Source organism: Pezoporus wallicus, unplaced genomic scaffold (assembly GCF_028554395.1).
Source record: "Pezoporus wallicus isolate ANWC-B61680 ecotype Strahan unplaced genomic scaffold, APGP_CSIRO_Pwel_v1 contig_4131, whole genome shotgun sequence".
NCBI lineage: Eukaryota > Metazoa > Chordata > Aves > Psittaciformes > Psittacidae > Pezoporus > Pezoporus wallicus.
The window spans coordinates 4,368,785-4,385,561 of record NW_026641950.1 but is presented as its reverse complement, the minus strand read 5'-3'; the positions used below and the strand labels follow the sequence as shown (position 1 = coordinate 4,385,561).

The 16,777-nt window shown below is 41.9% G+C and overlaps 1 protein-coding gene across 1 annotated transcript in view; it reads left to right on the top strand.

Annotated features, from left to right (window-relative positions):
* Positions 1-2,975: 2,975 nt before the first annotated feature.
* Positions 2,976-16,777, top strand: part of NCOA2 (nuclear receptor coactivator 2) — a 193,612-nt gene continuing 179,810 nt past the window's right edge. Inside the window, exons 1-3 of the mRNA XM_057426226.1 lie at positions 2,976-3,263; positions 12,500-12,619; positions 12,880-12,959. The gene's annotated coding sequence lies outside the window, so the exon portion shown is untranslated. The remainder of the gene's footprint in view (positions 3,264-12,499; positions 12,620-12,879; positions 12,960-16,777) is intronic.

Below are 16,777 nucleotides of genomic sequence, written 5' to 3'. Positions count from 1 at the left end.
CTCAATTCCCCATAAAGGTGGTCAGGGTGATTCTACAGGGTAAATGCAACTGCTCATGAAAAAGGCTTTGTGCACCAACAGCTGCATTCCATACAGCCCTGGTGTCAGCAGATGCACATAAACCCTTCTTCCTTATGCATTAATGCTGCAGATAGAACTTTATGAGACAGCAACCGTACCTGAGCAGCCCACCAAGTTCACAAGCACTCAACAATTTGTTCATAACCTTTCACCTTATGGAAAGATAGATAGCTTTAACTTTTTTGAAAATCAGTTAGAAATACACCTGCACATGTTAGTTTTACTCACAGTACCCTGTGTAGCATTTTTTTTACTTAGTATGTTACGTAAGAAAAATTAAGTAAGACGAAAGAACATTGAAAATATATGGCTATACTGATCAGGAAAACATGGTTGCATTCAGATTTTGATTTTTTCCTGTTGATTTAGGGAAAAAAAAAAAGCTATTAGAGGAAATTTAAGCAAACTCCACTGACATTCAAATAATTAAAGCCTTCTCTCTGTGTTAAATTTCATACCAGGAAAGATCTGCAGATCACAGTGAATTATTAAGTGAATGGATAAAGTGATGCTGTGAGCAAAATAGCCAGCAGAAGTATAAATGCGAGGAGGATGAAAATGAGAGGATGACAGAAAATTTACATTACTCTTGTTTAGAACCAAAGAATCTTCTGTTTAAAAACTAAGGCCAGCTCTAGTCAGCATAATGCAGCAATGGTGACACTGGAGAAGGTTCAGAGAAGAGCTGTAATGCTGAATAAAAGCCGGCACTGAAGTGTGTTTATCAAATCTATTTCCTATCTGGAAAATGCTGCTTTGCCTTTAAAGAATAGCAGTTAGGAATAACATAATTACTGGTCTTTGCACACAGTGACATTTGTAACCAGGGTTTTGGCCTTAGATAACAAAATGTGTTGGCTCCTGAATTAGAAGTTTGTAACAAATGTCAGTGGATCTCAGTCTAGGTATGTAGCTGAACCCCCTCCCTCACCCAGTTTGAGGAGGACACTCGGCCACATCAGAGTCAAGGAGTTTTGTCAGTGTTGAGATCATAAACTTTGTGTTACATGGGCTATCTTTTATGTTGGTTCTGCAGCAAGTTAAAAGGTCTTCCTTGCCTTCCCTGGTGTACTTACATGCTAGTTTAAGACTGTTGGTTACTTTAAAGGAATGTGAAGTTAGAAAAAACCCAAGCTTTCATAAATAAATACTGGAATTAAAATTACCTGTGCAATTCTAAACTGGACTGCTTATGGTAGTAAAATTAAAAAAATAGATATGTTTTTTAGCAGGCCACTGTTTCACTTAGCGTAGGAGAGCGAATGAATCACAACTGTGAGGTAAATGAGATTATTGCCCATATAACTGTTAGTTTATTTGCTACAGAGTTTTGCACAGATATAACAAATGAGGCTGGAGGAAAAGCTCTGTCTCTCCACAACTCTGCCCCAGGTTGTTGTTTTGGTTTTTTTTTTCTTTACATACAAACTACTCTCATTTGCCATCTGATTACAAGGTAATTCTCTGTGATTTCTCTGCTTTCCAGACAGAATTAACCTTTAATCTCTTTGCTGCCTGCTGGTGTGTGGGCAGGGTGGAAGAGCTTCATGAACATTAAGCAATTTCTCTGCTGAGTAGGACTGGTGGGGACAACCTCAGAAAGGTTGTCTTTTCCAGCTGCTGCAGCCCAGTGCTGGAGCACGCCCACTTGTCTCCTGGAGACGATGCCAAAAGTACTCCCCCTAAACCAGTGGCATTTAATGTAGATAGGATCTCGGGTTACTTTACCGGCAAAGTACTAATTGAGCATATACAAACTACAATCCCTCCACCCCCATTTCCTAACGGGATTGCATGTAAATAGATTTCTGATGGCCATCCCTCCATACCTGAGATCTTTCTCCAGAAGAAGAAAATATTACAAGTTTTCAGTGACTTGGTTGCAAAGTTTCTTTTAATATGGGGGAGGACAGTGGGAAAGACAGTTTTCCTTTAATTTGTTTGGAGAAACAATTGAACTATTTTTGCCCAGTGAAAGAAAAAAGTTAAAAAATATTTGAGTCAGACACAAGTATGGGAAATTGTATGCTGCACAGTAGGGCAAAATGCAACCATCTGAGAAAAAACGATTATGATCAAAAAAGTATTGGACCAGCCTAATTGCAAGCAGTTAGCCATACCATCCATAACAATGTACATAATCTGTGGATAGCTGCAGAAAAACTTGGAGCTGCATACCCGTGAGAAAACGTCAAAAATAACTATTGTTAGTGCATGCGGATCATAGCTCGCCATTATCGACACGTGTACAAATGTAAAGCTTTTCCTTTGAGACAGGATTTCTGCACCGTGGACTGCTTCTTGAACTAAAGGGCAATGTTTAACAATCGCCCTACAGCCCTTAATAATTTTTAACTCATGTATTCACTCCTCTAGCCTAGGAAAAGCCTGCATCCATCTTCATCCCCCCGTTCCTGCGAGGGACATACGGCTGATGCTGTGTATTTGTGACACGATTTTCATCATGTCTATGTTTACTTATTTATTTATTTTTAGGGGGCGAAGAAAGGAAATAAGACTGTGCCGTCTTCCCCGCCTCCCTGTTTTTGTGAATACGGGCCACTGGAAGCCGTACCAGGGCCGATTGCCCCAGTCCCACTTCACTGCGAGGTTCCTCCGAGGGCGGACCGCAAAGGGACACATTTAAAGTCTCGCCCTCCGAGGGCGAAGGACTTTTTTTCCTTTCCCTTCCCTTTTCTCCCCAGTTCGGGCGCCGCGGAGGAGGCACCCGGGGGCGCCGCGCAGGGCTGCGAGCAGCGGGGCGGCTGCCATTGTCCCCGCCGGCGGGGAGGGGAGAGGAGGAGAGGGAGGGGAGCGAAGCACCCCACGCTCCGGCCGCCGGCATCAGCGAGGGACAGCGGAGCCCCAGTCCGCCCGCCGCAGACCCGCCCGGTCCGGCCCGGTCTACCCCAGCTCGGGGCCCGGCCACTGCCGCCGTGCCCGGGGGCAGGGGGGAGTGACTTGTGTCTCCCCCCGCCTCCTCCCCGTCCAGCCCTCCTCTGGGTAGAAGGGGAGGAGGAGGAGGGCGAGTGGTGGGAGGGTCTCCATTGAAATAAACAAGCAGGCAGTTATTAAAACGGGAACATGGCGGCCGCAGCCCCAGCTTCAGCTTCATCTTACAAAGCGAAGGTCAGCGCCGGCGGCAGCCGCAGCAGCAGCGGCGGGAGACGGCACTGACCCCGGTAACGGCTCCCGCACGCCCCCTCGGCCTCGGTGCGGCGGGGGGTGTGCCTGAGCCCCCCGCGCCTCCCCGGCCGCCTTGTGTAATGCCGGGGGGACGCCCGGGGCCGCGCCGGTGCGCGGAAGGGCGGCGTTGGCGGGCGGCACCGCGGCCGCGGCAAGGAGGCTTCCCTGGGGGGGGGAGTGGGACGGGGGCTGCGGCCCCTCGGGGGGGAGCCGGGGGCAAGTGACCGCGGGGCCGCCCCTTGCCGGGGCATCGTGCTCGCACCCCCGGGCTTAGAGAAGAGGGGGTGGGGGGTGCGCGGGTTTACTTCCCCGGGACGTCCTCCGCTTCGATGGAACGGGGGATTGGGGGTGGTGTGGTAGGGCACCCCACCCTGCCGAGCCGAGGGGCCGTTTTCCTGCTCTCAGGCCAGGCGGAGGTCGGGTGCCGCCTCTCCGCGTCCCTGGCTGAGGACGGCGGGGAGAAAGTGCGTGGAGCCGGGGAGGCGCGGGGTACTGCGGCTGGTCCGAGGGCAGGGGCTGCCCTGCCCGTGCTGAGGGAAGGATGGGGCAGCTGGGGTGCAAGGAGGGCAATTTTCAAGGGATTGTTCAGGACGTTTCCTCCTCATTCCCGAGCACACAGCAACAGGAAAACTTGAGGGAGGGTTTCCCCCGGTGACTGAAGGGGTTACTTGCGGAGCAGGGCGGTGTTCATCCCCTCCTCTCCCCTGGCTGACAACGACTTGGTGCGCAAGTGTGCGAGCCGCTCCGTTTTCCCTCCGCGGGGCCGAGCCGGCTGCCCCTTTACCCGCGTCAGGCAGGGGCCGCGGTGGCCGGTGCCCTGTCCTCTTCCTTCCCCCTGCGCCGGTGCGCCCGCTGGAGCCGCGCGGGGAAGGAGGGGGCAAAGCGGGCAACTTCTCTTAACTTTCTGCGCGGGGGCTGCGCCTGCGTGTGCGCGCAGCTCCGGGCCGCGCCGCGCCGTGCCGTGGGGAGGGGGCAGGCCGCGGCGGCACAGCTGCGTGCGAGCGCAGCCCGGGGCGCCCGGCTGCCGCCTCCCCACTGCCCGGGGAGGGGTGGGGGCCCGGCCGCCGCAGTGCCGTGTGTCTGCGTGTGTGTGCGCGGGGCGGGGAGCAGCGGGGAGAGGAGGAGGAGGCGGCGAAGGGGGGATTGCAGCCGGCTGTGCGCGGGGTCTTTGGGCGGGTGCCGCTCCGCTCGCTCCCGCTCTCCTGCCGCGGGGCTGCGCGCAAAGGCGGCGGCGGCCGCAATGGGGCAGCTCCGCGGGAGCGGGGGAGGGGTGGGTCTGTGTCCGCCGCCTCCTCGAAGGGCGGGTGCTGAGCCCCTCCCGCCGCCGCGGGGGGCGGTGTGTGCTCGCTGCCGTCGCCGCTGCGCTCGTCGGTGGCCCCGGGGCGAGGTGTAACCGGAGCCGCCTCGTCCCCTCTTCCCTCGCTGCCCCTCGCTCCTTCGCCTCCGCTCGGGCCTGAGCGTTTCTTCCCAGGCCGGGAATCACGTGCCTCTCCTTCCAGAGAGGGGCATTCAGGCCGCGTAGTTTGGCTGCAGGAAACCTGCCCGAGAACCTGGCAAAAAGGGGTTGGGAAGGAGGGAGAAAGGAGAGGAAAAAAAAAATAAAAAAAGGAAAAATAAAATAATAATAAAAATAGAAAAGGCAAGGAGGTTTCTGGTAGTTGCTGGGAAATAATGATATCTGAATCTTAAGTTTGTATTAGCCTGAGTTTGTGTTAGTCTGAAGTGTGCATACGTGGGGGCCCACTGGCTAAATACACTTGTAATTTAGCCAGGAAAGAGTCTCCTTGTAAAAGGAGAACAGCCTGCTCATGCTGTAATAATCAATTATTTTTGTATTTATCCTCATCTTTTCCTCCACCTCTTTTCTTTCAGCGTAGTAGGAAGCAGGTGAATAGGCTTTAGAACTGAACCAATAATATTTTTATGGCATTTAAGTATAGTTTGAGCTAAGCATATAGTGTCTGGCTATGACAGAGCAGAGCTCTATTGCTGCTGTAAATAAGTAAGTAGTTTAAGACTGCCAGTCTTTTTACTTAAAGTATTATTTTTTGTTGGTAGTGTTCATAGTTTGCTGCCATTGTGGCTGAACGCAGTCGTTTGTTTTTTATCCCTTTGGGTTTTATGTACTGAACTATAAAATCAACTCCAGCCAGTTAATTTCCTGGCTCTTTACAACCAGAGAGCTGCGTTTGGCCACCTGGTGGGCTCCACTCTTGCAGGAATCCTCTGGGAGCGACCAGAGGGAAAGAGCTGCTGCTCTGCTTGTCAAATACTCTTGGAGAAATGACAGTGTTGCACGCTGTTGTTAATGTGACACCAAAACTCTCACTCCCCAAAGTAGGGCTCATGTTTGCTTACATGAGGCTTAAGGCCGCTGTGAATGGAAACCAGTTGTTTCATCCCATTCAGTGTAGGCACTATACCTCCTTTGTGTTTTTTAGGACATATCCTTATTCATGTCAGCGGTGGTGGCACACATAGGATATACCAGGCTTGTGCGTATCTGCATGTACAGACATGTATGCAGGCATGTATGGACGCTGACATTTGTGTCTCTTCCTTTTGCATTTATGATATGGCTACTTGAGGATTGGAACATAGAAGTCAGCTCTGCTGTACCACACGAGGTAAAGAAAGATGTAAATTTTCCCCAAATGGTTAATCCCTAAATTGATGAGAAGTGCTGTGATAAGCTTGATGTTTGTAGCTAGTCTTCATTGTCTACAGTCTTGAAGAAAATACTTTGTTAGGGACTCAACCTTCAGAAAGATTGAAAACAACTTTAAGAAGAACAGCTGATCTTTTTAACATGGTGCAAATATTTGAAGAATCATGCAACTTTTAAGATGTTTGTATCTTGGTTTGATGAGTGCTGTGCACTAAATGCCTGACAAAGGTGCTTGTAATTTTTATTTTTATTTTTTGTTGTTTTTCAGCCAGCATAGTCTTTTTATTGCACATGAACCCGGGTGATTTCTCAACTTTTCTTGAGCTTTTGGTCTTTACTAGGGAGAGGATCCATGTATGACTGGCTTCATCAGTATCTCTGCAATGTCTGAAAGCACTTCTTTACTAAACTTGTACATCTCCTTATGTTCCTTGTTTTCTGTCCTGCTGCTGTCAGTGCTAGATTTGAAACTCGAGGCATTTGGGGAAGGAATATTTTATTGCTATCAAGAATGATACTTTTGGAATAAGTCAGTTGTGTTTACGTTTTTATACTGGAACTGTTACGTGAGAGAGAGTGAAAATAAAGGTGATTTCTGGTGGAAAGATTAGAAAATGCAAGGGATTTACTCACGTGTAGTGTATTGCGCTAAACTGAAGCTCTGAATTAAAATTACTTATTTAAGAATGTTTATGGTTTATAATCCTTTAGGATATAACTTGCTCATTCTAAGGCTGAAGGGCTCTGTCGGAAGAGACATTCCCAGCTTTTCCCTCTGTCTTCAGAAAAGCCAGTAAGAGCTAGCCCATCTGCAGGGAGCCCAGGTTTTGCAGCAGGAAGAACAAAGTCAGCAAGCAAGCCAGCTGCTGCTCCAGTGCCCACTGTCTTCTGCTCCTTGCCTTTGTTGCTGATGTCACTGTCTCACTGGCAAAATCTGGGCTTTTTCACTCAGCTAGAGTTTCTCTAGCACCTGACACCAGAATTGGTGGGGCTTATGAGCTCTAAGCCTCGACGATGCTGTCAGTTCATTGAAAAGAAAAAGCTGAACTAAAGACTGGTACCACATTCAGGTATAAACATAACTCTCTTTGTCTGCCGTGTGCTAATTTGTGCTGGAGAAAGAGCACTGAGCTAAAACTGTTCTTGCCACGTTCATTTTTTTGTGTGTTTGCTTGTCCTGTCTAAACAATACAGCCTGTATGCAAGTTAGGTATAAAGTATTTAACAAATTCCACACGTTTCTCCTGTATTCTTGCAGGCATTAAAATGCTCAGTATTCACTTATTTCTGTGTTTGGCTTTGGAGGTCAGAGGTTAGGTGTGTTGCTACAGTATACGCTGTTGTGTGACACATTTTAAACTAAGAACAGTAACATTGATATTTAGTTTGTAGAAGGCGGTATTACAGCATCCCATTCATCCACCCATTTTCTACTCTTGCTTAACTTGGTTACAGATGGCTACTCTGGCAGGATCCCTTATTTTTATTTTTAAATGAGGTGAAGTTCATTGCACTACTTTTTGTTAGTTGTTAAAACATTCTCGTACTCCTGGCAGCAGATAATAACAAATTCTTCAATGTAATGCTGGGAGCAGGGGAGGCGGAGAGGGAGAAACAGGGAGGAAGAAAAGGGGGGGGGGGGAATACCCTCCTGAGCATATGGAGACATCCAGAAAAAGATGTGCATCGTCAGCTGTGATTCCATTGTGTGCTTGCAGACAGGGTCTGAGCTCTTCTTCTCCTGGGAATTTTAAGCCTTATAGAAGTATTCTTTGGCTTTTACTGATCATGATAATTGAGCCGAGATAATGTGTATTTCACATACTTATTATAGATTATATTATGATAATATTTTAAGATTTCAGGGAATAAATACAGTTGCCAGGACTCCTGCTCTATGTTGGAATAGCATCTTGCACAGGCATACGTACTGGTGAAATGGCAATTTTGAATAGTAAGAATAATTTGTAATATTACATCAGTGGTTACATATTACTAAGGCATCTTACCAGTTCTACGGTTAGTAGTTTGTCAGCAGTATTTACATTATGCAAACACTCCCTATTTTTAATGATTCAATGTCTTAGCCTTTTCAAAACATAACAAGTAGAAGTGTGACATGAAAAATGACAGCTTGTATAGTCTGATCAATTTGGATGCAAAATTAAAATAACCCAACCAAATAGACCCCTCCTCCTCCCCCCAGACAGGGATTTTTTTAAACCAAGATTTTTAATTAAAGCTATTTTGTCAGTGTTGTGGGTATTCAGAAATTGTATTTACATGATGAAAAAACTGAGTGGAAGAAATGAATTTTCCCTGTATTTACTTATTACCTAGAACAGCATTTCCTCTCCTGAGTGTTTGGAATACTTCTGCTGATTTTCTACAATTACTTTGGGTTGATGAATAGTTTGAAAAATATGTCTTGAATGTGGTGAATTTACTGCACTGCATTTTGTTATTGGTTATGATTTTTCAATCTTGCTCTGTGGAAATTGCAGGTTATTCAAGTTAAATAGTCATGGAAATTTTACTGAAGAGCTTTATGGAAATAAAATAGGCGCAATTCCTATGGAAAGTGTATGGTCACTGGGGTGCTTGGCATTTTGAAGTTTGAAATTAGTTCATTAATGTACATGTCTGAAGCCATGCAACAACATATAACAATGCACACATTTTTTTCTTCTGCAGCTGCATCATTCTATGATTCTAAGTCTTGCATTTCCTTAAATGGCTTCCATAACAATCTCCCATTAATACAGTTACTGGCACATATTATTCTTGCTTTGCTGTCATTTTAGCAGTTATAACTGATAGTAAATCTCACTCTTTCTGTGTGCTCCCATTACTTAGATATTTAGAAGCCTCTTTGTAATGTGCATTTGCTTTTTGCAGCTAAGATGCAAGGCTCTCTGTAAAGCCTAATTACATTTTTCTGTTTGTCTTTAAGCTTCAAGAAGTTACTTACTGTTTGGAAAGGGTAACTTGTGTTTTGCTAATATAGTCCACATTGTGTGGAAGCCATTAATGTATTAATGAAAGGACAGAAAGTATAGGTGACAAATTAATTAAAATATCGACTGAATGTGTTGACTTAACCATAAATCTTGGGTAGTATGGATCACAGTGAGCTTCTGTGTGTGGGGATACTTGGACATAGTGAGACCATATATCTGATGTAGTGATGACTAAGAATTGCTATTTTGATGCTTTTTTAGTGAGCTATGTAAGACATATTGTTGCTCTTTGGTAGGATTTATAGTGGGCATATCACAATTGGCTGCTTTATTGGCTGCCTCAGTGGAAAAATCTGGGATTGAAGAATGGGCATGGAAAGTGAAATAACATTTTACTTGTTAGGTCAGAATTATTATGGAATTTCACTCTTACTCTGCCTATGCTGTAATTCATCTGTGTGTGAACAGATTTAGTTTTCCATTGCTGTCAGTATTGATCTCTAATGAGCCTTGCCCCATGGATTTTGAAGAAAATCACTCAAATTAAAAACAATGCAGTATGTCATCTATTTGTATCTTGCAGATCATGTAGGAGGTACTAAATTGCATTTAGAAAGAAAACATTTATGAGAATGAAGGAAAGTCTGTCTATGAATAAATCTAAATCTAATAGTATATACTGACACTTTCATTCCAGGTGTTTTCATGAATTTACAAATTCATCATATGCCTGTGTGATGGAATCAAATTTAAAAAATAAACCAACCCAATACCAAGGTCATAAGTTATAATACTTGGGCAAGTTTAGAGTTAGCTATCATTCAGTCTACAGTGGAGATAACTCTTCTTCATACTTCTTCCACCATGCTTTGAGTTCACAAGGCAGCTCTTGAGTCTTTATTCTTTACTATTTAAAAGTTAATGTCAGGACCTGCTGACCAACCCCTTATGTTATTCTCAGGAATAAATGTGATTATTGTCGACTAATTTCACTTGTTACCATTACACAAATTTGTACCTTGGTCTCTAGAGACTCAAGCAATGTTGCCCTCCTGTTCTATCAATTTCCTAAAGTAGATTCTTAGTGGAGGAAGATGAGTGTGTATAGATAAATACATGATTCATTTTGGCAGATTTAAATTATATTCTCAAGGAGAAAAGCTTTTCTTCAAATCTTTTTTTTTATTTTTTCCAAAATAAAATTTACAACTACAAATATAATATTTTTTTTTTTCAGTGTGTCCAGAATACTTGATGATTCATCTTAAAAGTTGACCTGTCGATACCTTACTGGCTATAAAATGTAGCTTTAATAACACAGTTTAAAGCTTTTTTTTTTTCTTTTTAAATTGCTTGCCAATTTGTGTTTGCATTTGCAGTGCAAACATACTTTTGCTTGGTTAGCTTTTTTTTTCTTAAGAATCATGGGTTGCTTTGATACAAAGATACTGCATTTTTAATGAGGCCTCAAACTCCTTTCTTGCTACACTTCTGTGTGAAGCTAGTGTTAGCTACGTAATGGTGAGATTATTTGTGGCACCTTTTCTTAGTATAAGGGAACCCGAAGACTTCATATAGATGAAAAAATATGGTCACTAAGCTTGCACACTGTAGATGATAGTATCTTCCAAGTATGTCTGAAAGTGGTAGTTGGTCACTCCCTTTTAGCTAAACTGTAGTTTGTAAAGTTGTTACTGTGTTTTGTTCAAAACTCACAGTTTTCATGGGACAAAGAGAGAACACATCTTTGGTACCAGGGATACAGATGTCCCTTTGCACTTGAAAAGAAAGAAATGACTGTGCATGAATGGAAAATAAAGATGTAAGGTGGTCTGAAGTTAGAGGATGGTTGTTACTCTGAGCTATATAATTTGCTTTTAGTTATTATTTGACATTTAAAAATTTCCTTTGGTGTTTGTGTGATGAAGCATTGAATGGTGGTGCTGGAAAATAGCAAGTGTGTAGAATGATGGTTTTATTTATGCAAAAGTGGCTTTTTTTTTTAAGTTTTGAGAGGCATCCCAAGAACCTCCTGATTCTTGTGGAAGTGGGTGGGAATTTGCATGGCTACCAGAATTGCCTGCTGCTACAAGAGTTGGCTTTCCTTTATTTCAAGCTTCAGAAAGGGCTTGAGAAGGCAAAGAAATAATAGATCATTTCATTGTCTATCACTTCATGTTCATCACTTTTCTCTTGACAGTCTAGTTCAGTTGGAGGAATACATCTGGAATATCTCGGGTTGTACATCTATTTGGGTACATAAGCTTGTCACTAGTTGCTGTATAATTCAAGAGTTTTGTTTGGAAAGAAAGATCTCATTAGTAGTATTCCGAAGGCAGTGCTTCTATTCTGAAAATATGTGGTCTTTGTTTTCAGACAGTATTATTATTAAACCTTATGAATAGAACAAATGAGAATCAGCAAAACTTGTCACTTCAATCATTGCCACATGGCACTCTGTGGGCTGCGGCATAATGGTCAGGAGCCAGGTTATTTTGTGTGCAGACCCTTAGAATCACAGTACTGGAGGCCCTGTAGATCAGGAGCTGCCTGTCCCCCCCCCCCCCCCCCCAAAAAAAAAAAATCAGCAGAAGGAAAATAATGGTGAGCAGCCACACTAGTTGTCAAGAAACAAAATTGTAATAGAATAGTCATTCTCACTGGTATGCAGCAGGGGAAATGCTTCTCTCTCCACAGGCACTCTTAACCACCACTGCTCCTCTGTGGGAAAGGTTTCCCTAGTATGGACTGGGGCTTCAGCTCGCATCTTCTGGTCTGGCAGCAGTTTCCCTTTGGTGTGTTTCTGAACTGCAGGTGTCTGACAGACACTGTAAGTCTTGCTAAATCATCAGAAGATCTAGTAGTGGTTTACTTTAAATTTTATTCTTCTATGAGATGATGTTTTCTGTCAGGGAGGACCCTCTTGAAACTCCATGTTTATGATCTGTAGGGCTTGTGTGCTTTTTGGGAATTCCTGAGGAAATAATGTAGTTATATCTGCTCTGTATTTATAAGAATATTTCTTTGTTAGTGGCACCTCTGAATAGCCTGGTACTATACTGGTAACCTGCCTGTGACTGAAAGAACTTAAGCAGAGTTTGTTTGAAGAAGGTTTCTGTGAGATGGCAGAGATGACAGAAAGAATGAAGTTGTTTCTAAATTCCACTTCTTTTGAGGCATAATCAATGTACTTTTTTTTCCTGTTGATAACTTTTATAGTGTATCTTCCATTTTCTTTATGATCTGCCTTTTTGCTTGTCAGAATAAGAAGGTAGAAAACTCTTTAGTATATTGTTTGGATACATTTGACATAAAATATTGTTTTACCTGCAAACAAAAATGCAGGTGTAATATTTACGTGGGTAATGGCAGGCTCCTCTTTCTGAAGAAATTTGTATTCCTGTGCAGAGTATGTGTTCTGCTCTACTGGACTCTTCAGCTCTATACTAATGAAAAGCTTTCTGTTTATTTGTCCTCTGATACTTGTCACTTGGGTCAGGAGTGTTGTTAAGTGCAGATTCAGAGAAGAAACATGCTTCTGTATGTACAACTTTTAATAATGGTTGAAAGACATTTTATAAGAACACCCGTTTCTCCTTTTTAGAGATTTGAAACTGATGTGCTATAAAGTCAACCAGCCAAGCAGTCAGCCAAAAAAAGGAACCAGCTGCTTTTACAGAGAGTTCCCACAGATTCTTTTGTGAAAATACAGGCTGCGTACTGTGTAAGTTAATGTAAACATCTTAGTTGCTATCACTGTGAATTTGCAGCAGGCAGCAGGTAGAGAGGAAGTTGTGTGCCTGGAGTGATTGTGCAACTGGAAGGGGGTTGCAGTTATGTCTGGAAAAGCAGATAATTCTCTGCAGAGTTTGTTTCCCTCCTTGTGTTATGCTTAAAAGTGCCATGTGCTAAGTCTTGTATTTTTGTTTTTCTGTGTCTTCCTTAAAAAAATGACTAATATATTTCTACCAATTTTGTTCCTAGCATGCTTGAGATGTATCTGAGCAGTGAGGCCCCCCGCATGCACAGCCCCTAGAATTCATTGCCTGCCTTGCTGAGTCTTGGTGAGTTGTCTGTATCCTATTGTGTTTAATTGGTTTGTGTTACAGTTTTGTCTTCTTCATTGGGAAATTTGCTGAGGGATGTCTTCAATTGATTGTGTGGGTACCAAGGCAGAGCAAGCCTTGGTTTTAAGTAATTTATGATACTATATAGTGAGTCGAAATATCAGCATTTTAGAGATTTTAAAAAATAATGCCCAGACTGGTTATGGAAGCAGGGACCTTGGCTTAGTGCCAAAACCAGGAATGGGACTTTCTGCTGAGAAGGGCTGAAGGGATCAACATGCGATGTTCTTTCACCTTAAGTTTGTTTGATATTTTATACTGTAACTAAGGAATTGACATTTTTCAAAGGTGCTGATTATGGTCTGTCTTACGGCAAAGGTTGAGTATGAAATAATACAAGCTTTTCCATCCAACTATCTGCACTAATAAATTACTTAAATTGAGGGTTGAAATCAGTATAATGACACTGATGACTTAAACTGCTTGTTGCTCAAGAATTACTGTCTGATGACTCCATCAGGCAGTGCTGTGCCTGTTTAACTCTGCTCACAAGAAGGGATAATACCACTGAGAATTAGGAAAAGGGACCCCTGCGGATTTAAATGCAGACTAATAGTAGTTTGTTAGTGCTGTGAAAGAAAGTAGACTATAAATGCCATGGTCTTATTTTAGGTATGTTTAATATATCATCATACTCACTTGGTATAAAGTTTTTACAAATAGGCATTTGAGGTTTTATGTGAGAACCTTTTCAGCGTTTCATGAATAAATGTTGTCTTTTAACACAGAGTGACTTATTAAGGTCAGAAATATGTATTTTTGAGGCTTGCATGCTAAATATAGAGGTGGGAAATGAGCCTGCTGAAAAGGTTTTTAGTTATTTGGGGTATAACTGTTTACAAAATGCCAACCGCTTATGGGAAAAATTATGTATGTCCACATGAAGTATCATTTCCTCTTTTGTTCATTATGTTGAGAAGTTTTTGCAAGCTAACAGTGCTTTTCTTTAAACTTACTGATTTTTCTAGCATCAGTGCATGAGAACAGATTAGGAAGCTTTCCAGTGCTTTTCTGCCTTTTCCCTTGGCTGTTCGTAGTTCATTGCATTCAATGGAGTTTATAATGCTGGTTAATAGTTTGTTTATGTATTATATTAACTTGAAAATGCTCACCCACATAGATGTTATTACTTATTTACACTTATTACTTACACTATAGTACTTATTATTTATTTACACTGCTTATCTGGGCTGCATAATGATCATAATGTGAGTGTGCAGGTCTTCTCCATAATAAGCTGGTTTTGAGATCATTGAAGCAAATTACTTAAAAAAAAAAAAAAAGGAAATAGGAGGAATCTGCTTTTTTCTTTTTTAATTATTCTAGTAAATAGGACTCAGAATGAGCTAGGTATCTGTAATACACACAGACACAAATGTAACTGCCAATATCCTCCGAAGAGAACAGGAAATCTTGTTGACAAGGTGATAGCATGCTTGTTTTCAACTCTCAATTGTAATTTTTCATTAAAAAAAAAGAAATGCATTAGGTAAAGATTGAATTGGTAAATATTCAAATAAAATGCAATTTGCATATAGTTGCTTTTTTTTTCCTAATTAATACATGTATCTATGTGGGGGTAAAAAGGGGGTAAAAAAGCCCTTTCTTTTCCTTAGTCTTGCCACATTCTGCACCAAAATTATAAATTTCATTGTAACTGTGCCAAAAAGTAATGCACTGCCTCTATAGCTACTGTCTAAAAAACATAGTTGCTGTTTTGGTAAGTTCAGAACCTTTAATAAGAACAAATAGATGAATATTTATATATAAAGTCTTTGGTGATGACAGTAAGGAAGAAACCACTGTAAAAAATGGAACCCATGAAAGACAAGGGTGACGTAGAGAGGTAGTTCTCCACTTGAAATAGCCTTTTGCTGTGAAGTGGGTAGTTAACCATGTGTTCATGTGCTAGTTCAGGAAAAGCAGGTTGCCTAAGACAAGGAATAGTTTAAAATATTGGTTCCTTTGAGTCATTTGAAATTCTTCCATTGGTTTCAGAATGTACAGTACAGGATGTCAGTCTTGTTGAGTATGAGGAGATACTCAGATGTTCACCTCCATCACAAGATCAGATGTGTTATCAGATATTTTGACCAGTACACCCATCTGAAATTATACTTCTGTCTGAAGGCTATATCAGTTGGAGTTTTATTTAAGAAATCTGGGCCTTGACTTTTGACTGAAGCTGCTTGTGGAATAAAAGATGTTGTGTTTGTCTTGTGAGACTGTACCATCACTGTGACTGAACTTGTGTGTGTTCATTCTGTCTACTGTATGGAGTTCTTTGGAGAGTGAAATCACTCCTAATACTTAACTGGATCTATTTTTATATGGTGTAACAGATAAGAGTGTGAATCTTGGACTGGTTAAATGTCTTTAGAATATGTGTGTATGAACTGATAAGAAATAATAGAAATGACAGAATTTGTGGCTGCTCCCTTGGAATGTTATTAGTTGACATGGTGGGAAGTAGCTGCTGTATGCTACCAAAAAGCCATGCAATTAGGATGGTGAGAAGTTTAGACTTAAAACAAAACAAACCCCCAAACAGTTAACAATACTAATTTTAGTTCCTAGTCTGAAGTTTTCAGTCAGAAAACATTACCCCGCTTCCTTTCTCCTTTTCTTTTTTCATGAAATGGCTTGCTTTGTAAGGAACACGGTGCAGCAAAAAAAGCAGCATAGATTAGAGAAATCTCAGTTTTCTGTCACTCTCGATCTGGAGAGTCTGTTTCAATCTAACTTTGTAGTGATTTCATTGGCGTTTGTGTTGTAGTTAGTGTCAAGTATGATAGATAGAAAATATTTGTGTGTCTCTTTGTTCTGAGTTATAGTGCTCCTTATTGTTGTTTACAGCAGTAGTAGATAAAGAAAATTCTGACAGATGTCTCTTTTTTGACTGTGTCCTCCTCATACATCTGTGTGTAAAAAGAATGCTGTCAGAAAATAAAGTGCAGTACTGAAAATAGAGTGCCTTACTGAAATGAGTTTTAAGAGCCTTCAGTATTAGCTTAAGGATGCAAGCGAGGGACCTATGGTAGGTTCCAAATATCAAACCTGAATAAGAGAGAGCTCACTTCTATCAGCATGCAAAGCCAAACTGGGATGGTGCCAATCTAGATTTCTGGAGAGTCACTTCAGAGACCTTAATTCCCACAGGAGCTGTGTTTCTGAAATACCTGAAATAAAATGCAGGAATTGATCACAGGTATGGATAATCTTTACTGAATCAGGTCATCTCATTTGCAGAGGCATCTGAGAGAGATATTTATGTTGAAGTGGTTTGTAATAAATAAAGGGAATGTGTTCCCATTCCTAGACCTTGAAACTGGGGAGTTGTTTTGCATGAAATATGATGAGATTTTTCTGTTTTCAGTCACTCCAGTAGCGACGCCAGTTAACATGAATTGCCTATAAAGATGCCTGTAAAAGTGGATGCTTGATTACAGTGAATTTAATGCAATCAGTGTTAAAATGATACTCTTAATCTGAGAGTGAAGTTCTGTGTGGGTGGTTCAATGAGAACAGAAGTATTGAGAAATGAGCATCTATTAAGATTTATAAAATCGCACCCCACAGTTGGTGGTTTGTTTTTTTTTGTATTTAATTTTTTTTTTCTTTCATGTGTGTGTGTCCAAAATTGGAAAAGGGAGCTTATGTAAATCTTTGATTTATATTTGTGAGAAAAGCTGAAATTTACACAAAGGTAATAAGTTGCACTTACTTAAAAATTGATGAAAATTAAGAGTATTGTA